This window comes from Puma concolor, chromosome E2 (assembly GCF_028749965.1).
Source record: "Puma concolor isolate L17-30 chromosome E2, mPumCon1.1.hap2, whole genome shotgun sequence".
Lineage (NCBI taxonomy): Eukaryota > Metazoa > Chordata > Mammalia > Carnivora > Felidae > Puma > Puma concolor.
This window is the reverse complement of record NC_141681.1, coordinates 9,149,123-9,169,137: the sequence shown is the minus strand read 5'-3', so window position 1 is coordinate 9,169,137 and position 20,015 is coordinate 9,149,123. Positions and strand designations below refer to the sequence as shown.

The 20,015-nt window shown below is 49.3% G+C and overlaps 1 protein-coding gene across 3 annotated transcripts in view; it reads right to left on the bottom strand.

The window, feature by feature from the left end:
- Positions 1–20,015, bottom strand: part of MAF (MAF bZIP transcription factor) — a 335,586-nt gene that overhangs the window by 293,038 nt on the left and 22,533 nt on the right. The gene's annotated exons all lie outside the window — the stretch shown is intronic.

Genomic DNA, 20,015 nt, shown 5'->3' with positions numbered 1-20,015 from the left:
GGGGCTGCGGCTCCACTGTCCCCGCTCCAGCCCTGGTCTACCAGACTCCTTTCTGCCACACCGGGTAGGTTTGGGGGCAAGGGTAGGAAGATGGGACAAGGGCCCCACGCTTCCGCGAGACAGTCGAAAGAGCACAGAGGTTTGGGGTGTGGGCCGCTTGAGCTCTGAATTCCCAATTTATAGGACCTATGAGCCTCAATCTCCCCACCTGTAAAGGGGGCTACTAATATCCCCAACCCGGCTGACTGGGGAGGATTACATCGAGCAAGAAAACAAAGCGTTTGGGGCATAGTAGGTGCTCAGAAAATGCCAGCCGTCAGATGGGACGTCTGCCCAGGAAACACACGTGGGTCCCTTATGAGGGAAGAGCCCATTCCTCCACAGGCATCCCGTGTCCAGGGGCTACCTCGGCCCTCTGCCAGTCTCCACGATGCAACAGAAGCTCGCTGTACCTGGCAGTGGCTGGACAGACTTCCACAGACCCAGTCCCTCCGTGTCCCTGGCCCAGGAGAGGACATCAGTGAGCAGAGAGGCCAGCGTGAGCCCACCCTTACGCTGCTGGAGCCTCACGGCACCGCAGTTCCAGAAGCCTCTACCGGGGGAGGCTCCAGCAGACGGTCCGGAGTCAGCCCACGCTCAGAAAGCACCTCTGTCAAAGGGACAGCCCGGCATATTGTCTCCACTACAGGGAGGCTCAGAGCTCAGGGCACCCCACCAACCCGGTGCCTCCGACCCTTCAAAGGAAGCCCCGGGGACGGCTGCAAGTCCCCGATCTCTTTTCCCTGACTTCTGGAAGGAGCTTAAAGACACCATGTTTCCACAGCACTTGACCGGGGGAAGAGATCCGTTGTGCACTCTCACCACAGCTCGATACCATCGCGACACCAGTGCCCCGCTCAGTTACGGTGTGCAGGCACCACGTGAGTCACGGCACAAGTCTCCCCCAGTGGGACCCTCTCGGTGACCCCACGAGGTGGGGACCTGGGTCTCCGATCTGCAGATGAGGAAACGGAGGAGCCGGGAGAGGTCCGGGGACCGAGGAAAGTCACCCACACCTGCACCTGCGGGTCTCTAGAGCCCATCTCTCAGACACTCACATCCTTACACGTGAGAAAGATGGCAGAAGGTGTGCGTGTGAGCCACCACGGGTGCCCTGACGGAGGGAAAGGCCACCTCAAGGGGACGTGGGGGCTGGCCGGAGAGGCTGATCACAGTCAGAACCGGATCAGAGTTCTCAAGGTCCGAATGGCATTTCAGATACGCCATTGGTCAGGAGGGAGGACAGGAAGACAGTAAGGGTGGGTGAGGAGGCTTGCAGAAGCTTGGGGCCCCCTTCGCATCCACTTTTGCTCCTCTGGCTGGGCCCAGTGACCCCCCGAGTCAAGTTCTCCTGGGATGTTCACTAGTAAGGGCAACTCCCGAGCCCAACCCCAGTTCTGAAGACAATTCTCAGGATGGGTCCCAGAAACCTGTCCTTGGGACAAGCCCCCACAACTGACTCTTACGTGCTAAAGCTTGAAAACGGTCCTGGACTCATCTTGAACGCTCCCTCAGTTTCTTGGGGCCTCTCTTCTCCACCAGTCTGTCACCTTGTGTTGGTTTATACCTCCACTCCTGGACCTCCCAGGAGTCTTACCCATGCTGCCCTGGGACGGTACTTCCCGGTGAATGATGAGTGCGTAATGCTTGCCTCAGGCTCTGTTTTTTGTTTGTTTTCAAAAACCTGAGCTAAGCCAAGAACCAACACTCTCTAAATTATCGTCGGTGGTCTCTGAAATACATCCACTGTCCCTTAATACCTTGGATACTCCTTATCTCTCAACAGTGGTGTGATGGGTAATGTTTAACATCCAGCTCTTGGAGGTTGGGGAAGCCCAGAACTTTAGCATTTGCTGATTTCTCTGGTATATAGACTCTCATCTTTGCTGAGCGTCAATGTGAGAATTGAGCACAGACTCGTCAACCAGACCTTGAAATTGTTTTTCCGTTCTTCTTCATCCCAAGCACAACAGGTACCTTCGGGTGTCATCTGTACGATCTAGGCCAAATCGGATCATCTCTCTATGCCTCAATTTACTCATTTGAAAGAATGGGAATCATTCATCGCCACCACTTTACAGGGCTGTTGATCCGTATGGAGCGTGTAGAACGGTCCTTAACACAAGGAAAACGCTTCCTAAGTGTCAGCTCTGGTGGGGATTTTCCATTATGGATTCTCTGCCATCTTTTCCACACAGACCAACTCTTTTCGGCCAGCACTCCATTTAACAAACTTCAGCTAGTAAGGTTTTTTGTTTTTTTCCCCCTTTTAATTCAATTCCAGTGTGAATGCCAGCTATATCAGTGCTTGGGCTGCTGGGGAAGAGCTAGGAAAGGCTTTCCTGCCAAGGTAATTTCCCGAAGTTTCCATTTTTGGAGAAAATGAGACAATGGCCAAGATCAGCGGTTTGAGGGTAGAGGAGGAGAATACTGGAACTTCTCTGCCAACGGTCTTGTCACAGCATTTTCCAGTCCTCCAGGGAGCAGAGGGTCAGTGAATACATCCCTGCCTGTGAGCAAGAAGCATCCACCAGGAGAGTTAGTCCCGGTGCAGAGCGCAATTGGACTGGGACTCTTTTGGTCCTGGATGCTGGTTGTATGCCTCAACTCGTCCCCCGGCCCCACTGTTTACTAGTTATACGGCCTTGAGCGTGTCAGATTCTCTTTGACTCAGCTTCCTCATTTGCAAACTAGGGATGCAAAAACGGACGGCAGCTCTTAAGGTGCTGCAAAGACTACAGGGATGATCTGTCACACCTGACCGTGGTCATCCTTGAGTAATGCCACTTAGTATTACAGAGACAGGGGTCATGTGTAGTTTCTCACGTACGTATTCAACCAATACATCCTAAGTGCCTGGAATATGCCGAGTACTCCGTGAAGGGGAAGGATACAGGAGGAGACACACAGATGCATCCCAGGGAGCTGTGCTGTACGTATGTGAAGGAGATGTGCAAATGGCATGGGGCCATAAATCTGAGCCTCTAAGCCTAATTTAGGCAGTAAGAGAAGGCTTCCGTTGGGTAGCGACCTTTAAGCCAAGGCTGATGGGTGCGTTGAGGAAGGGCCGTGAATATTCCATGATGCGATAGCGGCTGTTCAGGGGGAGCGTGTTGCCTTCTCTCACATGCTTGGTGAAGCTCGGCCCTGGAACCTGACCACTGCATGCAGCGAGCCGGCAGAGGCCATCCAAGCCAACATGTCTTCTGGTGAATCAACCAGAAGGTTGGTTTGGCTCATGGGGGCCATGGTATAAGCACAGTGGTTGTTGGAAGAAGTGGAAATCAAAGTGTGTAAGGGATTGCAAACTAAAAAAGAGGAGGGAGGGAGGGAGGGAGGGAGGGAGGGAGGGAGGAAGGGAGGTTGGTTGGTTCAAGCATCCCCATATCAAGGAAATTCCAGGTTTACTGTTGAGTAATCTTCTCTCCATCTAATCACATTGAATGGATTGGTCTTTTCAAATGACCCTAGTTTAACTCTTTGCCTTTAGGGTTAAATTTAAAGGTTATTACTGGAACTGATTTCCTATCATTATTTGTCTTCTCCTTTAGGAGAAAAGGGAATGCTGGATCAAAGTTCTTGGGATCAGTTCCATTATACAAAGAGAGCAGAGCAGAGGGGTAGTTGACTCCCTTAAAGGAGCAGATAATGAGGGATCTTCAGTACCTTTGGAATACCTTCCTCGGCCCTGAGGAGACACCGTTGAGCCAAACGGATACTCCCCATCCTCCTAACTCTTGCCTTCTAGCTGGGGTTCCGTTCACGAGGCCAGTGGCTCTCCCGGGGAAAACAAAGCCACAATCTTCCCCTTGGTTCTAGGATTTTGAACGTGGTTCCCCTGTTCATAGTGGGAGTTCCCTTTCCTTCGGAAGCTTTTTAACTATAGGAGATGATCACCGGGTAACCTTCCTGCTTCTTTTCTCTGAAGTTAGGCCCATTATTCACAAAATGTGCTTATTCTTGGCCGGACACATGTACTTCTCTTCTGAACCAACAGCCACACCACAAAAGCCTCCGTGAAGGGTGGGTCTCTGCGATCTCGCCTGGTCCCTGTGTGTTTGGGGGCTGTTGACTTTGATCTAATTGCCATTTCTGAAACCACAGGACAAGCCATCAAACCCAAGTGTCTTGCCTGAGGACACCGGCCATGGTTTGAGTGAGCTTAGTTATTAACCAAGCTTGCACCACCAACAAGAAAGCCCGGGGAGGCCCCTTGATTCCAGCTACTGATGGTTTGTGCACGCCCTTACCACTCTTCCGAATGAGCCACTGTTGAAAGCAGACGGTAGCTCGGTTTACCACTTGAATCGCCCTGACCATCCACATAGCAAGAACCCAAAGGCCCCAGTCATCTCCCTCCCCAACAGTGTGCATCTTTCTGCAAATTCCAGACTCACAACAGCTGGCAAAAATTGGGCCGGGCCTTTCAGAGGGGGAGCCTCAAGGGGCGGACTGCAAAAGCCCCAACACCCACCCTGAGCTGTGCACATTCCTTACCTGTTGCCCTGACCGCCAACCAGAATGAAGAACGGGAAACAAGTATTAGGTGATTGAAAGGCTTGAGCCTCGCGCTGTTTTATTGACTTGTCACTGTAGATAAATGGACTATAATTTACTTCAAGAGTAAATTACTAGATGTTCATAAAAAAAACTGTTGTACATTACTGTCCCTAATTAAGATGTTAAACATGATTCCATTTTTAAATTGGAGGAGCCACCAGAAATGAAAAATGCTGATGGTGCTGTATTTCACTCCTGGTTGTTTTTTTTTTTTTTTTCCCCCTTCCTCTCCATATATCAGTTAATGGTTTGGATATCGATGAGCACATGTGGCAATGTGGAACATGGGCTCTTGAAATTTCTACCCTATCATGGTTTGGGTTCTGTTCGTTTTGTTGACTTTTTTTTTTTTATAAATAAATTTCTTTTACTTTTATTTACTCATTTTGAGAGAGAGCGCGCGCACAAGTGGGGAGGGGCTGAGAGAGGGAGAGAGAACCCCATGTGGGCCCCCCACCGCCAGCACAGAGCCTGACACGGGGTTCGATCTCACCAAGTCAGAGATCATGACCTGAGCCGAAACCAAGAGTCGGGCGGTTAACCGACTGAGCCGTCTAGGCACCCTTCGTTTGGTTTAATTTGTTTTAGGTTTCTCCCTTATGTCTATGCCACTAACACTACTCTTTAAAGACATTCCATTAAGTCACATACTGCTTTGGACACCGAGTACGTTAAATCAGAGAAATCACGAAGACTTGAGAGGGCAGAGGAGGAAACCTATGCAACCTCCCATATGGGCATTTCAAATTAAGTAGAACCAATGTAGTGCTTAAAATTAAGAACAGACAAAGACCCATAAGCTACATAGCTAAGAATTAAAAAATAACCTGAATTCTATTGTTTTTCACAAAAATTTGGGATTGTGGGAGAGGTCTGAAGAGGCGCTGACCATGTTCTCCAAAGCCAAGGAGAGGGAGAACAATGATCCTCAAGATTCCAAATGGAACTCAGTGGGTGAGCAAAGAGGTGGTGTATCTGGGTGCTTGACTTGAGTTTCCCCCCCACCAAAGTTAGGAATCCCCAGGAGAACTCTTTGCTTTCCCTAGGTCAGAAAATATTTGTGGAGCACCTGTCACATGCTGGGCACCAAGCTAGGTACAGAGGAGCCCAGAAGGGACACAACAGTGTCTCTGGCCTTGACATGAGCAGTTTGCCTCCAGCCAGGCAGCTTTCACCTCCTTCCCATCCAGCCATCCAACACGTTCCTCATTCTACTTGGAACGACACATTCCCCTGTTCACTGTACCTTCCCCTAACTCCTCCTAGGATAAGGACCCCCCTAGGGATAAAAACTTCCCCTAGGATAAAGATCCCCCATATCCTAATATCCAGACCAGGTCTGGCCAAAGCACTCTGGTCTCAGCCTTTATGGTACTTTGGCCCAACTGAAAAGCATCTTTGATTCACATCCAGCTTTGCCAACCGATTGTGAAGCTGTGGATGGGTAGGGACCAGGTTCGTGTTGCTCCCGTCTAGATCTTCCAGCATGCCCCTGCCCCAACAACAGTTTCTTAATAGGTGACACATTGGGTGGATGCCTAAATTAATGGAAAGAGGAATAAATGAGTGAGTGGACTTTCTTACCATGTCCCAAGACCTAGAAGTCAGAGACACAGTTCTTAGCCCTCGACAAAGAATCCAGTTTAAAAGCTTCAAGGTCTATTGGCTAACCGAAGCATGGAACATTCTTCTGTTATCTATGCCCCGGACGCCAAGTAACACTATAGAATATTTCTGAGCCTGGGAAGATAGGTTGTATATTCAGGCCTGGGAGAGTTTCACGCTCTCTCCAACCCCTGGTGGTAAGCCTCCCTGCTTTGGGGAAGGTCCCACACTTACTGGGAAGTAGCTATCTAGGCCTCTGACCCAGGTCTTACTCCTTGGGAGAACAAGTAGAAGGGGGAGGAGGAAACATAATCCCACCCAGGGAGCGGCTCTGGCTAGGAGACCTTCATACATGCACCTCCCCTGGTCCAGGAAATACAGTAGCCGCTTCCTGCCTTCTTCACCCCTTCCTGCTCCCAACACAAACAACAAAACCCAAGAACCCTCCAGGCTTCGGTTTTAAATGCATACGGATCTACCTGGCAGGAAGTCCTTAGTAGGTCCCTTCTGTTCACTCATCCGCTTGGCAAATATTAAGCCCACATTACGTGCAGGCACATGTTCTAGGTGTTTCCAGTACACAGGCCGACACTTATCCTCTGGTGGTTCTGCCATACAGGCTGAAGGCGATGGCCCGAACACACAGAGGTGCCCAATACCAGACAAAGCTGAAACTCAAGCTGGCACCTAGTGGTTTTCAACCAGATCCTTCGGATAACTCCTCAAGTCTAGAGCTCACTATGCCGTCCAGCGAGGCAACTCTGGCTTCACGAGGCGACCGAGCACTGGACAGGTAGCTGACTGGTCTGCGGAACAGACTTTTTAATTGTACTTGAATCTAACTACTGTACCTTTAAACACTGAAGTGGCCTAGGGGCACCTGGGCGGCTCAGTCGGTTAAGCATCCGACTTCAGCTCGGGTCATGATCGAACGGTCTGTGGGTTCAAGCCTCTTGTCGGACTCTGGGCCGACAGCTCAGAGCCTGGAGCCTCCTTTGGATTCTGTGTCTCCCTCTCTCCCTGCCCCTCCCCCGCGAGTGTTCTGTCTGTCTCTCTCTCAAAACTATATAAAAACGTTAAAAAAAAATTAAAAAGAAAACCGAAGCAGCATAAAAATGTATGTTTGGTTTTTTTCCTGTTAAGCACACTTTATTTTAGTCTGACTCCGTGTCACATTAACCATTGAACGTTTAGCATCCAGCCGGAGATGCACATCGAATTTCGGGAACCTGGCACAAAAAGAAAAGAATGGTAACATATCTCATCAGTACACTTTTATACTGAGCACATGTTACCGTAATATTTTGGTGGATGGGGTTTTCAGTATTTTAACTGATCTCACCCGTTTCTTTTCACATTTTTAAGTGTACACGTTGCTAGAAAATGGAAAATTTTAAGTGTGGCTCACATTATATTTCTATTGGACAGCAATGCTCTAGATGTTTCCATAAATAAATAGCGAGCAAAAATGATCACACACACACACACTCACACACACACACACACAATGAGGCTGACTGCTTGGATAATCTCAGCAGAGAGTCCTATCTGATTTCCTATCCGATTCGGACTCCTATCCAATTCCTATCTGTAATTCTGGTCAGGAAGGAGGAAGCCTCTTGCCCCTTATAAAGTTTTTCATTTTCCAACAGTGTCACCCAGAGTCGTCAGAGCACAATCACTTGTGTCACCTGGGGAGGCTGGGAAAGGCAACCCCCAAAGGAGTAGCTTAGGTCTGAAGCTCCTTCTTAATCTAGTTCACAGTCGCACGAAGCGCAGAGGCAGAAAGGGAGAACCTTCCAGGTGGGATCCATCTCAAGTAGAGGAAGCCCTGCTGGCAACAGAACCCTTCCCCCACCTCCAGGGCCATCCCCTCAGGCCTCCTGGGACTTGCCAGGAAGAGGCTTTCACTGCATAATTAAACGCAGGGTCCTCAGGGATTGCCTCTCTCCACCTTGGCAATTTTTGCATTTGTGGAAGAGAAGGCGGGAAGCATATTTTCTGGTCCTAGGAAGCAAGCCTGCCTTGCTGGGACGCTTCTCTCTGGTATCTGTTACCTGCACAGGCCATTTTCTGGTTGCAGGGGGCAGGGAGGAGGAATCTGGGGGAGGACCAGAGAGGAATGAGTCTGCAGCTGAACAAGGTCACGGGCGTCACAGCGGAACCCTCAGCCAGGGGTGGGGAAGCGGCCATGACACGGTCATGCTGGCTCATCCAAAGCCCACCCACCTGGGATTCTGTCCTGCAGAGAGGGACTTGAGCTTGGCAGCATTCTGAAGGAGCCGGGGAGGCTCGGAGGAGGGTGGGCTGGTCAGGAAAGGGGGTGCAGGTCAGGGCTTGGGCACTACACTGCCCGATGTCTAGTTCTCCCAGCGGTCTGGCCCAGAAACTTCCTGTGCCTGCCTCCCCCTCACCAGTGCCTGGCTGGGAACCTCACGTGCAGAGACCAAGCCTTTAGAACCTGTGGTTTGATTTCCAAACGGTCTTTGGCTTTTGGATCCCTTGAGGCTCTGATGAAGATAGGGACCCTCTTTCCAGAAAAATGGACTTGGACAGAATGATGAATATTTTTAGAGGATTTTATCAAGTCCTTGAAACAGACTCATTCAATCAAATGGACCAATCAAATAGGTAAGTTATTTTTGTTTTGCTTTTTCATTTTTTCTTTAAAAATCTTTTTTTTTTAATTTTTTTATTTGTTTTGAGAGAGACCGTGTGCGTGGGGGAGGGGCAGAGAGCGAGGGAGCGAGAGCATCCCCAGCAGGCTCCGCGCGGTCAGACCTCACAAACCGTGAGATCATGACCTGAGCCTAAGCCAAGAGTCCGACTCTTCACTGACTGAGCCACCCAGGCGCCCCTGCTTTTTCTTTTTCAAAAATACAAAGGACAGGAAAGGAAGTCACCAATGATATTACCAACCTAGTTTTGTTTGCTTGTTTCTTTTTTAGGTGCTTCCCATCTTGGGACAGGTCAAGTTGGATGAGGGTTATACAAAGTGAGAGCTTTAAGAAAGCCAAGTTTTGTCCCACGCCTGCACCTGTGCTGGGGGCAAGCCAACCTCCCAACATCCCTGGGGTCACACAGCCAGACGGAGGTGGACAGCTATGTCCAGCAGTATTCTTGGCCACCGTGCTCTCCCGGTCCCTTAGGCAAGCCAGTGCCCTGCCTTCCAGGAGCTCTCCTAGAACCCAGTAACTCACTCTCCCAAGCTCTCACGGCCATTCGGCCAAAGATTAGTGCAGCTAGCAGTCAGCACCATTTCAAAGTGACGATAAGATCTCGCCCAGGGCTGGGACAAGGTCTTTACGGACGTCACCTCCCTCCCCGCCATCACCTCCACGAATAGCTTGATGTTCGGTATTCCCAATAAATAAATCCCGTCTATAGGTCAACAGGCCTTGCCATGTCTAGGGAGATGTGTGTGCAAAATGCCTTCCCATTCACAGAAATAGCACCTTTCAGGGACCAGCCAGTGTCTGTGTGAGCTTCCCTCTTATTTTTACAAGGCTCTAAAAGTGAATTTTCCCCTGTGCCGGAGAGATGGAAGTCGAGCTTAATGTACAAACCTTTATTTTCCGAAGAGGCAGTTTGGCCTTCCTGTATCGACAGACTCCGGAGCTTAGATTTATTACAGAATGGTAATCAGGCAAAAGAATAAATACACTGCATCTTTAATTCATTAATCACCTCAGAAAGCAAAATGAACTACAGTAAAGAAGACAATATGTTTTCGAATGCTGGGGGTGTCATCCCTAAGGTCTCTTCCCTGTTGTACCGCACATCGTGAGCCACAGGCTCATGAGAAAACCAGGCACTGGAGTCCAACAGACCTGGGTTCAAATCCCTGCTCAGTCTGAAAAGTGGGGAAGGTTGGGTGAGGCACTGCCCTCTGTCACTCAGTGCCTTGAGGTCTGTCTACCTATGGGATATGGGTCCGGGGATGTTTTGTCTTCTAAAAATTTTCACGTCGCTACAATCTCATTAAAGCAGACCTGTCAACATGGCAGCAAAAATTAAACATCAGGTTTTCTGAGCGGCCGCATGCATCCGGGCACTTTGGAAGCCCCATCCAGCTCGGGAGTCTTGGGTCTGGCCTGGAAGGCGAAGAGGATGCCCTATTCCTGCTGTGTTCCTGAGCCCTCGCAACCTGAAAACCAGAAATTAGCCAACTTTCCACCTATATAACCGGCCTGGTCAATGACAAGTGTTAAGTCAGCATCCTAGATCCTTCAAGGGAGACAGTCAAGGTCTGTGCAAAGATATAATGGAAGACCAAAGTAATGGTGGTTTATTGAGCATTTTGAGGGATTTTACATAGCTCATCTCCTTTCACGTTTGCAACCATCCTTCAGGGTTTGGTTCTACTAATGTGCCCATTTTACAGATGCGAGGACAGGTCCATGGAGGTCAAATCCCTCAGCAAACTTTTTATCATGAAGTGGCTCAGAGCTACAGTGGATCCTTGAACGACACAGGGGTGAGGGACACTGACCCCTGTGCTATCCAAAAATCCACACTTAGCTTTTGACCCCCCCCCCAAAGCCTCCTGTTGACTAGAAGCCTTATGGAAACAGTCGATTAATACATATTTTATATAATATTTGTATTACGTACTGTATTTTTACAATAAAGTAAGCTAAGGGAAAGAAAATGTTGTTAAATTTTTAAGGAAAGAAAATAGAGTTGCGATGCCATTTATTGATTGAAAACAAAACAAAACAAAACCCTGCCTCTAAGTGTACCTGCACAGTTCAAACCCCTGTTCAAGGGTGGACCATCTACCGTTTTCTGAGCACTTCCTGCCTACAGCCCTTCATCTACGGGATGCCATTTATTCTTAGCAACAATCTAGAGAAAAAAGTGTGACTATTCCCCACTTCATATATGAAACGAAAGGAAGCTCAGAGGCTTTAAACCAGGGTTGCTCAATCCCAGCATGACCTGCCTCGTGCCTTCTAAGGCATTCAACAGCACCCCTGTTCTCCACCCACCCGGTCCCCAAGTCATGACACCCCAAAGCGGCTCCGGATGTTGCTCCTTGCACCGTGGAGAGCAACATCACCCCGGTTCAGAACCCACTGCTTCAGACTACTTGTCGTCCCGCAGAGCTGGGAAGGGTCGGTCTCAGACACCTCCACTAGACAGTTTTCCAAATGCTGCTTCAGTGACCTTGTGGCAGAGGCTTTTTAAATGGAGCCTCATGCCAGAGCCTGAAAACTGGTTCCAAATACAAATTCTGAGCCCCCATACCCAGACTGCATAAATCGGGAATTCGAGGGCTGGGGACTCTAGCGGGGGGGGGGGGGGGGGGGGCTGAAACTTGCGAAAGTTGAAAGCCAGTGCCTTACAGCAGCGTGCCTTAGCCTCGGCTGTGCACTATGATCACCCGGGGACCTTCCAAAAAAAAAAAAAAAAAACAAATTGACACCACTTGGGGATCCTGACTTAGTTGAGCTGGGGTGGGGGGGTGAACTCAGGCACTGGGGTCTTGAAAGCCTTCCAGGTGATCCTCAGGAATAGTTGAGGTTGAGAACCACCGACCTAGAGGGAGCTGACCCAGGTTCTCAGGGAGGCAATGGTCAATGTCCCAAGCGCTCAAATTAAAAACCATTGAGGTTGGTCCCATGACCCGTCCGCCGGAATCTTGGACAGAAACAACAAGGGCAGCGTAGCGGTTCTCTCTGCTCTCAGTCTCAAACCACAGTCTCACTCAGCCCGGGTCCTCACGTGCTTCCTTTTTTGGATTCCTTTACCATCGATTTACCTCAATTTCTGGACTTTTGGGAAGCTCTTTAGTGGGACTCTGCACCAGCTCAAGAGGTTAAGGAGGCCAGTAAACTTGGCAGGTGAATGCTTTGCATTAAACCGGACGTATCTGCAAGGTGCAGGGATCTTTGCTGCAGGCGGCAATGAAATTCAGCTGTCTCTTCAGCAGTATCTGAACATCCTTCCAGGTCCAGCTAAAGTAATCCCTCCGTCCTGTCATCGCCTTTTCATCACTGTCCTGCTGCTCACCTGCCCTCCGCAGTCCCGGGCAAGGCGAGACATTGCCCTATTACTCTGGTCGCGTCCTTTCCCATCCTGTCCCCAGAACCTGGACAGCCTAGGACTTCTTCCCAGACACCCGTAACCTCCAGCCTTCAAGATCCTTCCCTGAGGCCTCCAGCCTACATTACTCTTCCCTTCTCCGATTCTATTGTGCTTCACCATCGGAACAGCAGTATCAGTGGGGACGCTTTCGATACATGTGCTTCTACTCTGTTCAATTTCCTTTAAAAATCTGGGCATCTCACCCAGCGTTGTGCTGATCAGCAACAGCTCTGCGGTGGATGGGAGCAAGGAAAAGGGGTCTGGTTCTATAGCATTTTCATCCCCTGCTGCAAATATTCCCGACCAATTTCATGCTGCCAGTACCTAAATAGGGAATCGGGAAGAGATCCACTCAACTGGTTCTTGCGAGCCCCCCGGAGTGGGCTCCCGCACACGGCTGGTCAGCCATCCAGGCGACATCTCCCGGGAAGCTGTTCTGTGACAGCGCCCGTGCTAAACGCTGAGCCCGAGGCATGGAAGGTACGGGTCCTGGATCACAGTCTGGTGTGGTCTACGGGGAAACACTGCCTTTCACAGTGACACGTGACAGGCTGAGAAACAGGTAAGAGGTAGCTATAAAGGAGGGAGCGGTCGATTTTGCCAACTCAACTATGGGATTCCCCTCGGCTTCAGGGGAAAAAAAAGATCCTCCATAGTTTTGAGCCAAAAAAGACATGGTTCTGACTGGTCCCGCCTGCCTGTCCCCTTAGTAATGGGAGCAGCCAGCTGGCTTTGCACTTAGCAGACACTGCCTCTGCTTATTCACCAGACCTGTATTAAGAATTCCATGTGGCTGGTTCTGCTGCCATCCCGTCTGTAGAAGGGAAGGGACTTCTCCCAAGTCACAAAGCCGGAAAGCCCTGACACTGACACCATGGGGGCTGCGGCACTCTGCGGAATCCCTCAGTGTTTCCAGTGAGGGCAAGGGGCCCTTTGCTCCATCAAAGGCTGTGTGAGCTAGCCTTCCCGTAGCGAACTATTCCTCAAAGATATTCCGAGAGCCTCTGCAGAGATCTCAGAGTCCTGGGGGTGGGGTGGGGTTGGGGGGAGAACGGCTGACAATTTGGAGGGCCGGCTTCCGCCCTCAGTGGCTTCTGGGGTCTTTTTTCTACAGGGATTCCCCCCATACACCTTCATTTTAGAAACGGTTCCTCTCTGGAAACACAACAAGACGGGTCTGAAAACCCACGATTGCTGCCGGAACTTATATTTATGGAGGTGGTAACAGAAGCCTGGAGAGCTCTGCCCCTGCTCACCTGGTACAGTGGGGACGTACTGTGGGAATAAAAGAACTTTGGGGAGATTTTCAGAAACTGCATCCAAGCCCAATTTACTTCCTCCCCAAAACGGGCGAAGTCCTAAGGCAAGACTGTGAGCATGTCACTAACCACTGACCCTGGACCCTGTTCTGTGTGGTCCGGCATTCCCACAGCATGAGTGCAGCATCCCTGGACCCTGTTCTGGGTGGTCCGGCATTCACACAGCACCAGTCTGCAAGGATTTCTGGGCTGGGCATCTAATTTGCCTCGACACCCAGTCAAATCCAGATTCACCCTGGAAACGCCCGACCCCGCATTGCCAACGCTTTTCAAGCCCATCGGGCAAAAAATCTGTCTTACAGGATTTCTCTGCAGGCAGCTTTGCCCCCGAGTCAAGGCCGAGTCAAGGCCGGCTCCTAAACACTACCAGTTCTAAAGAACCAGGGCCTGGAATCTGCCCTTCTCCTCCCCGCCCGGAACCTGACTTCCTCAGAGGAGACTGCCACCGCACTGCCGTATTTTAACACATAACTCACAAATTAAAAACCGAAAGAAGAAACGCATGTTTCTGTCAATGGCTTAAGGGGATTCCACCTCTAAGCTGCTGCTAAAACTCCCTTAGTCTTTTTTACATTTGTAGCATTTTGGAGCAATTTGCTGGAGTCAAAGAAGGCAGTGAAATTTCCACAACCGACTTCAAAGCCCCCAAATCCTGTATCAGCGGAGGGGAGCCTGGTAGCAACACCAGAGGGGACGTTTGTTCAAAGAGGTGTGTGTAGGAACGCGCCGGGCTTTTCTGCCCTGTGCCTGCGATTGATGTTAATGGCAGACACGTGACCAAATCCCCATGTAGTTCTTTGAAACAAGCCCCTCCCTCCCTCTCTCCTTCCCTGCCACCCCCCCCCCCCACTTCCCCAACACTTTTTTTTGGCTGTGACAATGCCGATGATACAGTAAAGGGCTAGAACAGAGGAACGGCTTCCACGACTCAATGAACAATACCGGCCTTAATTCAATTAACACAAATGAGTCTTTTATCCGGTGGGGAGCACGGAGCAGGAACAGACTGATGGAGAGGAGGGGCTGTACCTGGATGGTTTCACGCTGGTCAACACAGACGTGGACCAAAGTGGCTCCGGAAAAGGGGATCGTGCAAGCCGTCAGGGCACCACCCACCCGAATTCATTCCGCTTTGCTTTCTACCTCTGTTTCCACGCCCTCTCTGGTCTGGCTTTCCCATTTCTTCTCCCAGGGTACCCACCGGTCCCTGTGCAGGAGAGTCCTTCCTCCCCACCGCAGACCCATGAACACACGGTTTATTTCAGCTGTACCCTCGCTGCTGGAGGGGCACCTGGGAGGCTCAGTCAGTTCGACTCTTGGTTTCGGGTCAGGTCACAAGCTCACGGTCTCCCGAGTTGGATCCCCCATCAGGCTCTGTGCGGACAGTACAGAGCCCGCTTGGGAGTGTCTGTCTCCCTCTCTCTCTGCTCTTGCCCCACTCACACTCGGTCTCTCTCAAAATAAACTTTAAAAAAAAATTCCCCCAACAGGACATGTGTACAAACTGGCATTTGCTATTAGATAAATGTGCCAGGAGATCTTATAAAAGCTAAGAGGCTAAATCACAGGTTCACAAGCACACGTGTGGGTGCCTATCACCACTCATTTCAGATAAAATGCAAGGTTATCCTTCCTATTACTTGGTTATGAGCAAGGAAGAACATGGTTTCCTAAGATTATTGGTCATTTGTTTTTCCTTTTTCTAAAAGCTGCCCATTCTTCTCTGCTCATGTTCCCATCAAGTTGTTGGTCGTCTCGGTAAGAGCTCTCCATCCTCAGGAAATTAGGCCTTTGCCTCTCTGGTGGGTTGGGATTTTTCCCCCTTTGCTGCTTGTCTTTTGATTTTGTTTAGGGTGTTCTCGGGACACGTAGATTTTAAAAGCTTACGTAGAGCGATCCGTGCTTTGTTGGACCGCATGTGGGTTTTAGGTCAGGCTAAGGAAGATCTTCCCCATCCCAAGTTTAAAAAGGAGCCTAATTTCCTTTTGCTACCTCTGGAGCTTGTGTTTCTGCGTGGGGTGTTCACAAAACGACAACCCTCCTCCTGCTCACCTTGCAAACCCCCCATCTTCTGGAAAGCGTTTATCCAACACAACAAGCGTTTTATTTGTTTTAATTGTCGGTGTGCCTCAATAATGAACCTCGAGAGCAAAAACTGTGTCCTATTTGTTTCCGAATGTTCCAGCATCGAATCCATATTCCAGTGTATAGGGACTGCCCAGTAAGTGTTCATGGAGTTAAATCCTAAAATAAAGCCTAAGAACTCGAATGCCAAACCAGCCAGAGAAAAGGGGTTTATTTTCCAATAGCTCTCCAAAAAAGGACATTAAGAAATAGGTCTGGCTGGTGCAGACTATATTTAACATGCTGTCCAGGAAAAGAAACCTAGCCCACAGAAGTGTCAAGGAAATGTCAGGATACGGGTCTTTTGAAAAGCGGGGAAGGGATTAAGAGAACAACCTCTAATTTTGACAGACTGCAAAGATGTCATCTTTGTCGTTGAGGAAACTGTTACTAGACTCGTATTCCCTGTTTGTGTGCTTGTGCCCCTGCTTATTTGAGAACGCTCTGGCACTTTCCAGAGAGGCTCTGAGGCACAAATGCTGTGTGCTGCTCACCGATGCAGGCCTGTACCGGACACAGAAATAAATGAGGCGCAGACTCCTTGCTCACAGACTTGAGAATCCAAGAGGAGAGGAGAAATTTAAAAGGTAATTGTCTCACAGAGTAGAGGGAAGTATGCCTTCAGAGCGGGCCATTTGTGTGGTTTAATGCTATGCTTTAGTGGAGGATCAATGGGCCTGACAGTGTGTGATCAAACATCTTGGTTAATCTCAGCCAGCGCCATTTGCCCCGGTCCTGTTTCTACTCTAAGCCAAATCACATACTCAAGAAGTGCCTGGTGGTGTTGACGACGAATAATAAAACACCTCCTCGGTACTTGTAAGAGTTTGTGCAAATAATCTGGAAGGCATCTATCCTTGTAACTCGCTAACTAAATCCATTATTCTCTTTTTCATGCAGAATCCTGTTTAAGTACCATCATAAGTTTAAAATGAGCCATTCTGGGGTGCCCGGGTGGCTCAGTCAGTTAAGCATCTGACTTTGGCTCAGGTCATGTTCTCACTGTTCGTGGGTTCGAGCCCCGCATTGGGCTCTGTACTGACAGCTTGGAGCCTGCTTCAGATTCTGTGTCTCCCTCTCTCTCTCTATCTCTCTCTGCCCCTCGCCTACTCATGCTCTGTCTCTCTCACTCTAAAAAATAAACATGTTAAAACAAACTTTTTTAAGTCAACTTAGCCATTCTGCTAGTGCAAAATCCTCAGTATCCCCTTTGGTTCATATGCTGGATCTGTGATGACCTGGTCACCTGGCTGACTGTAGACTCCTAGAAGGTCTCTGACTCTGGATTACTCGACCCATTTCCCAAACGAGAAGAATGAGACCCCAGGGGAATATGCCTGCCCAGCTTGTATGGCTGCTTCATGGCTCAGTCAGGTGTAAAAAGGACGCTTCTGGACCCCACCTCGAATTGGCTTTCCCTGTGAGCCTTATCTGACTTCCTTACTCCTTCCTTATATAGACTTGATGCCAATAGAGGGCTGGGAAGAAGAGACAAAGCAGGGAAAGCACAAAGCAATTGTTCATCCCTTTTAATTTCACCGGACCTGAAAAACGCCGAGTTGTGAGACAGAACAATAAAATATGCGCTATTCGCCAGTTATTTCTTCACTTTCTTGGTTTCCATGAAGAACTGTGTCCCTGAATTCCTCTACTAGGAGTTCTAAATCCTGGTTGTGCATTAGCATCCCTGGCAGTTGTTATTTAAAAAAACACTGACGCCTCAAGTTCTGGAGTCATTGGTCTGGGGCCGGCATCAACGGTTTTTTAACAGCTCCCCAGGGGCATCCAAGGTTGACAACCCAGTTCCCAGGTGCAGGATCCGTTCATGGCCCGATTCTACTCGCGTCTATCTCCAAAAGGGCGTGCACAGGAGTCCGGGGTACGAGTTCCCCTCCCCCACGTGGAGAAGCACCCACCTTCCAAACCTGCCGCCCGCCCCCCCCCCATTCTCAGGAAATCATAGTGGGAAGGCCAGACGCCCCTCCCAGCACAATCTGGAGGACCCTCCCCCAACTACTGCTGATCGGAGGAGAGATCGACACCTGCCCCCAGTGAGCCAATGGACATTCTCTTCCTAGAACGGAGTTGTAAGAGTCTCTCGGGGGCTCTGCTTGGGAGCTCAAAAGCATGGTTGGGGTGGAAGCCAGCAGTGACTGGAGACATCACGTGTTCTCCCTAGAGAAGGCCTGCCTGCTGAGGGGAGGATGAAGCAGGTGTACAGAAACAGAGAAGGAGGGAGAAGGGCCAGAGAGAAGGAACCTCCACCCCAAACTGCCCTCCACAATACAGCTTGTATATACGTGCCCTTAATGTCCACCGTTAGCCCATCAATCAAGGAATAGAAACTTGAAGGCTAGAGTTTTTATGTCCAAAGAATCCCTGGCCAGCCTTCTAGAAAAATAACATATTCCTTACAGGACCTCTCATTTCCTTGGAGAGCGCATCCCATCACAAACGGCCAGGCCGGATTTGACAGTGATCTTGGGTTTTCTATCAGAGCACAGGGTCCCAAACCCGGGTCCTGAAACCCCCTGAGGAGCAAGCACATGAAAGTACTAAACCGCACCCATGAGCCACACCCCCCCCCCCCCCCCCCGCCGCCACGGTAAGATATTCTTGGCCTTTCACTGCATGTACGTCAATGGAATTGATTATGCCTGTTCTCTTGCTGACCAGATGCCCCGTTGCTGTTCCAGACGGTTCTGATTAATAAAAGCAAATACACTGAATTGCAAACCATCTTTCAGAACATGAGTTTCACAAGGGGAAATTGGTACAAGTGTCCTCCCGTACTCAATAAAATGGTCAGACTTCAGTATTTTAACAGCCATTTTTCACAACTGTCCAATGTAATGTTAGTTCCACAAAACGGTTCATTACAGAACAGGTCCCATGTTCAAGTCTGGAAGACAGTGTGTTATCTGTGCTGTTCCTTTCCTGTAGAGGGGTCACGATAATATTAGCATATAAAGGCTCTGAGATGGAGGACAGCAAAATTAAGTGTTTGATTTTGCCCAATCCATGATTTCCCTTAAGTGCTTGACCACAGAATTCCCCAAACATGCCTTGTTAAAAAAAAAAAAAAAAAAAAAAAGGTTAAGGGGTGATGGCTTTTTTTTCCCCCTCTTCAGGAAACTAGTTAGAAACTACAGGGGCACCTGGGTGGCTCAGTCAGTTAAGCATCTGACTTCAGCTCAGGTCATGGTCTTGTGGTCCCTGAGTTTGAGCCCCACCTCGGGCTCTGTGCTGACAGCTCAGAGCCTGGAGCCTGCTTTAGATTCTGTATCTCCCTCTCTCTCTCTGCACCTCCCCTGCTCATGCACTGCCTCTCTCTCTTTCTCAAAAATAAACATTTTAAAAAATTAAAGAAAACTGTTGTTCTAGGTTTTTCCTCAATTTTCCAATCTGACAACACTTAGAGGGGAAGGAGCCTGGTATCCTAATAGCACAATTATTCTAAAAACAAACCGAGGCCTGTAAGGTGTGAAGGTCAAAGTTTTATTCTGTCTAAAACTGATCAAGGCCAAGCATGGCAGGGTGTTTACTCCGTGCCAGGTGCTTTACATACATTATTGTATTTAATCCTTTGCCCCTTCTTCGTTTACAACCCTATTTTACAGATGCAAAAACTGTGTATTCTTTCTCATGTTACTACAGCTCTCGCTGACAACTTTGTATTAAATGGGGCTTTCAGTGGAGTGTTTCAATGCTGATTTATCTTCACGATCCTGCCCTTTCCCGAGTGTCACTTGTCCACCTGACACTTTACAGGGTATTAAGGAAACGGACCATCTATTATTTTGTACATGCTCTTGAAATAACCATCTTGATCTTCAAGTAGGAAATGGCTGCTGTTACCCACTGAAAGCAAACCACAGCATCGTTCGACTTTCGAGCTGGAGGGGTCCTTGGGGTCAAGATCATGAGAGGGACCAGTCCCCGTCTTCTAGATACTGATGAGATCATAATAGTTGTTTTCTAGGCCTCACTCCACCCAACTCAGAAAAAGATGACCACACAGGAGAGGGCTACGAAGCCCCCACTGCATGTGCCAAGGTTACAACGCTGGGCTGTTTAGCTGGGAAGGAGGGAATACGGCCATCAGGGCAGAGCGGCACGGGGTCTATCTAGAAATACAGATCTGCATGACTGCAGCGGAGGCTCAAATTATATTTTAATAGCTTTTGCCCGAGTTTCCTCATCTGTACAAAGGGGATTAAATTATCTGCCCCTCTAGCTGTTGTAACGATCAAAGATGGCGTAGGTCCTGGCTCCCAG